The sequence below is a fragment of the Rattus rattus genome, chromosome 17 (genome assembly GCF_011064425.1).
Source record: "Rattus rattus isolate New Zealand chromosome 17, Rrattus_CSIRO_v1, whole genome shotgun sequence".
Classification (NCBI taxonomy): Eukaryota; Metazoa; Chordata; class Mammalia; order Rodentia; family Muridae; genus Rattus; species Rattus rattus.
Genome location: NC_046170.1, coordinates 44,149,852 through 44,155,368, shown reverse-complemented (window position 1 = coordinate 44,155,368; position 5,517 = coordinate 44,149,852).

Genomic DNA, 5,517 nt, shown 5'->3' with positions numbered 1-5,517 from the left:
GTCAGGTCTGCTTCATTTTCTGCTGTGTTCAGGAAGTGGATGGGGTGCTGGTGGTTTAATGCCAAGTTCTGTTTCCTAGGAAGATGCAAAGAAATATTTGCTCACCCACGAGAGGCCACTAACAGACTAACGAGAGGAGGCCATCCAGTTCTACCTAGTGAGCCAGTGAATTTATTGGGCGACTTACCAAAGTGGGCCCTACAACCAGAAGTTCCCCATTCTCAATGTGGTGGCTCCACTACTGAAAAGTCCCCAAGTCAACCTGTCCCTCTATATCTGGCATCACTCAAGATCGTGTGCATCAGGAGGGAGTGGCGACTGGAACTCAGTTTGTCCCTCTGACATGACCTCATACCTCACTCCCACTGAGTCCTAGACCCCGTGGGTCATGGACTTCTGCTCACAGCAGCTCTGCTTTGTGAGGAGATGGTTCCACTATGACATGCAGTAAAGAGACTCACACCAGTGGGAGGCGGCCCAGCGGACTCCATACCATCCCTTTGGCAGCGAGCGGAGGTGACGGCCCAGTGCAGCTGCCTGGCAGACAGATGGCCCTGTTCTAGAAGTGGGACTAGAACACCAGACTTAACGCTAGCCCTCACCACAGAGCTCTGTGGGCAGAGGCAGGGATGAATCTTGAAGCTGAGTTCTGTCCAGAGAGCCAGGGATCCGAGAAGGCAGGGTGCCGGCAGGCTTCGGAGGGGCCGGGAACAGAGGCCACCAATTGCTTATGTTGCGTTTCACCTGTCGGTCAGGCGGTCGGCCACGGCTGTGAGGCTCATGTGCGGAGGCTTCTCTCATTGTATCTCCTGCACTTGGTCCTAATTACTGTCTCTGTGCAAACGCTCCTGGGTCTGCACATTCCCACAGCCGATGAGCCTTGCTCTCCTCTCAAGGCAGCACTCGGGGTGAACGCAGAGCGGCACACCATCCATGAGAAGTGTGCCCATGCAGAGCATACACATTGTATAGATACACATTGCCTCTTACCATATGCGAACAAATGTGCCCCCCATCAGTCACTGTGCCCTCTCAGAGGGATCACAGGGCTCTCAGAGGACAGGAGCTACAGAAAGATTTCCCAAAGACAAGTGCATTGACCCCAGAACAAATGCCGAATTCCTCCATGCCCCCTGCTGAGTGAGTACAGTTGAGGTGAAAGTTTGTTTTGGAATGGAAGAAATTCGATATCTAGCCTAGTTAGTTTGGTCCTGCTTGTTGACGCAGCGCAATAAGGTCGCCAAGTTTAGGAGATTCCAGATGTCATTTGTTCTGTTGTTGTTGTTGGGTTTTTGTTTGTTTGTTTGTTTGTTTGTTTGTTTTCTGAGATAAGGTTTCTCTGCGTAGCCCTGGCTGTCATGGAACTTGAGATCCGTCTGCCTCTGCCTCCCAAGTGCCAAGATGAAAGGTGTGTGCCATTGCCGGCTGGCCAGATGTCACTTTTCACATAAACTTCCATCGATGCAAAATACATCCCTTACCTCAAACGGAATGAGATAGCCCTCCCCTTCCACCCCCAGGGTCCTGCCTGCCTCTCACTAGGCCCTGTCAGCTTCTCCTCTCTGGTCCCGGTTTCAGACCCTACTGTTTGTCTGCCTTCTGTAGGCCTCCTTGGCTGCAGGCTTTCTGCAGTGAGTTACCTCTCCCGCCATCCTGTTCTCTGGCTTCTCTATCAAGGACTCTATAGACGGACATCAGGTTCCACCCTCAAACAGCCCATCCCCAGCCTCCTGGCTCTTCCTGAGAAAATGCTGCTACCTTGTAGCAATAGGATAAAGGGGAGCGGGTATGGTGAAGAGAAGCCCCACCTGACCCTTGGGCAGCAGGAGGGGTTAGTGGGAGAGTATGGTCTGCCCCTGAACCCCAGCTCTGCCTTGCTGGCTTGCTTGTTTCTTTCTTTTTTTTTTTTTTTTTTTTTTTTTTGTTCTTTTTTTTTGGAAAACCCATGTATTTATTTATTTGAGCTTTTGTTTCATTCATTTATTTATTTATGTATTTATTTAATGTATATGCACACTGTTGCTGTCTTCAGATACACCAGAAGGGCATCAGATCCCATTACAGATGGTTGTGAGCCACCATGTGGTTGCTGGGATTTGAACTCAGGACCTCTGGAAGAGCAGCCACTGCTCTCAGCTCTGCCTGGCTTTCTTGCTTGTCCACAAACTTCTGAGACAGTGAGGTTTCGTGGCTCCCTGGAAGCAAGCCGAGCTGCTCATCTCTCTGGGAACCGCAGTGCCAGCCCCCCTTGCATCAAATCAGCCAGAACCAACTTGGCGTTCTGTGACCAATGGGCTCCACAGGGCTGCGTTTCTGGAAACCTTGCCTCTTCATTCCCTTGGATCACTGAGAGACTCTGGCCCTGTCGCTCTGCAATGCCACTTGGGAGAATACGTCATCCCATGAACCCCCTGCTGTCTGGAACCCCAGAGCTCACCATAGCCCTGTCAGGCCCTGGGTTATATCTCCACCGTGGGTGACTCGTGAGTTATTCCATGGTCCATAGAAGAGTTTTGGTCTCAGACACTGCTTCTCGCTAAGTCACCTGGGCATCATTCAGCTTCCCTTCCCCCAGCTCCTCACCTGTAGCCTGAGACAGCAGCTCGGCGACACGTGACAGGGATAACAAGCAGAGAAATGAAACTTAAAGTCCAGACACAGGACAGGCACATACCAGGACCCACGACACCCGAGCGGCTTGGTGTTGAGGCCTCCTGACATCAGGTTCCCTGGAGCCCTTCTTGCCTTGGGACTCTGTGACCTCCACGCTGCTACCCTTCACAGTTAACGCACGGCGTCGCCGCAGCAAGCCTTTCGCAGCCCACGCAGGAGAGAAGCGCAGATTGCTGTTGAGGACATAGTGGGACAGAACGTGCCAGGACCCCGTCACCAGCCAGCTGGGTCTCTTCTCAGCAAACTGCTCTCGGCCTGCAAACATCACCGGTGACTCATACATCTATTTTTGAATTTTCTAGATTGGATTTTTTTTTTTTAACCCAAACCCACTGGCGGCCGTGTCTGTTCTAGGTGAAGAATGACCCAGTCATGTGAAGTCAGGGTTGTCCTCTGGTTATGACAAGAAGCCCCTTTGCCTGTTCATCCACCAGAAGGTGAGCTCCCGGGCTGGGGACTTGGAAGGTGTTCCACATGGTGCTTCCCTTTGCAGGCTTGGTGAAGGCTGCCTCAGGGGATCCCATTCTCCTCTGGGAGGTAGAGATTCACTGGGCCACAGCAGGAGGCAGGAAGGACAGGGAGGAAGCATCTTCACTTCCATACGAGGGACACAGAGACACCTGGGCTCCTCTTACTCCAGTGGATGCTCAGAGCAGCGTGCTGTGTGACAGAGAGGCAAGTCACCACTCCTAAGGTGTTAGGGAGTGAGCACTCCACTCAGAGGGGTGAAGTCCATGGCGGAGGAAAATGCCTTTCTCAGTTCCCTTCCTGACCCAGCTCTGGGGGGGGGGGTTCAGTTTAAACTGAAAAAAAAAAAACAAAAAACCTCCATTGTTTACTTTGGAGCTTCCTAGGGGAGCAGTCAGCCTGTCTGAGACACGATGTCCGTCAAGGGTGAAGCATGCCGTTCTCTATGGCGGAAGTTACAGTCGCTAGCTCACAGGTTGCAGCCAGGCCTCAGCAGACCCTGAGCTGCCTCCCTCTGGAGTGTGCCCCAAAGCGGGCAGGGTGAGGTCAGGTCCGGCCAGGTTCTTAGAGGAAGAAGCAGAGTGGAGCACCAGGAGGGAATAGGGCAGGGTCACCAGGTCACTAGACCACGAGGCAAGCAACAGAAGCAGTGTGCTGAGAAAGGACTCATCGGACCTGGGGACGGAGGGCTGGTCCTGGTCGACAGATGAGCAGCCCATTCTCTGCAGCTCAAGTGACAGGAGCAATGTCACCTGCCACCTTCAGGGATGCCAGAGAACCTCAGTTCTCTCAAAGGGCCTGTGAGTTCTTGCCTGTCACAGTTCTCAGACGACAGGACCCAGTTCTCAAAGGGTTTGGTCACCGGTTCTGGCAAGAATGCAGATATTCCACAGAGGCGCTTGTGACCCCTCACCCCCACCCTTTGTCTCTCAGACTTTTGAAACAATGGGTATCAAGGAATTGGAGTTACCCCAGGAGTCAGATGCTGAGCTGAGCGGAGGGAAAAACTGAAACCTGGTGCCAGCCAGAGCGGGAGCTTGTCTCTAAGACAGACTTCACGCGTTTCTGACACACTGTCAGATCACCTTGCAGGAGACTGGAGCTCAGGCAGTCTGGGATGGGACAGGGATGAGCTGGACCACGCCGTGATCAAGGCGACTTAGCTCTTACCCTTGCTTTAAGCCCAAACCTCACATCCGTATTTCAAAGACAGACCTGGCCACTGGAACTCTTTAATTTGTTCCTCTTCCAGCGTGGCCACGGTGATTAAATTTAGATGCTTCTCATTTCTGACTTGCCTACGTTGCTGGCAACCAAGGATGGTGGCTGGTCCAGGCCTGCTAAACCTAGTAACAGCCTTAAAGCAAGGAGGACCCAGAAGTACCAGGACTCCACCCTCAGAGGAAGGTGCCAACTCACCCAGCGTGGGAAGCTGAATTTCCTGGCCTCAGCCTATTCCTGAATTTCTGCCACATGCCAAAGAGCAGAGAAGGAGAAGCCTTTGTAGGGAAACCCGACAAACCATCCCTGAATATCCAGGGGGCAGCATCACCAGAGTATTAAAAAAACAAAAAACAAAAAAACTGTTGGTGGCCTTTTTCTCTCCCAGTAAGTAACAAGGCCCCAGGCCTCTGGCAGCAGTCGCCTCTTAGTGGTGTCAAAACTGGGCCAGATGCACCTAGAAACAGGAGGTTGTAGATACTATGCCAGCTGGCTCTGCTCAGAGATTCCCGAAGCCAGAGATGATTCTAATGGGGTGACGTGTCTGGTCCAGAGGCTCAGGGCACACGCAGTACGTTGCAGACATATGGGTCACAGCTGGCCCTCCTCGACTTGGTTCCCTCTTAGCTGTGATGCACTGCTAAGAGGGTGAACACTGCTCTGTCCTCAACCGCATCCAAGGTCCATGTGGAGACAGGCAGATCTGTGACCTAGAACCTGAGAAGGCTTGTGACAGCCAGGCCCTGGGTGTCATCTGCACAGATGGATCCGAATGTTATGGGAACTGTCAAGGTCAATCAATCTGTGCCCTAACAAGCCAGCTCAGCCACCTTTCCTCAACAGACCAATTATGGAAACAGACACGTGACAATGAGAAGTGGCTTTGGAGAGCTGACTTTGGGAGTCTGAAGATTGGAGTTTCAAGGCAATAGTGTAACTCACCTGGCAGAAAAGGTACCGGCTGAGGGGAACTTGTCTCCCAGAAAGAGATTTCACACAGTTCTAACCATCATCAGACCACCTTACAGAATGAGATTGATACCTAGACAACGATGGATCCGTGGTGGGCAGTGCTATTTAGAAGTTCATGTCCTTGGCCCTCTATTTAAATGTTGATCTCACTTTAAGACCTGGAAGTGGGACTTGGGGGGATGT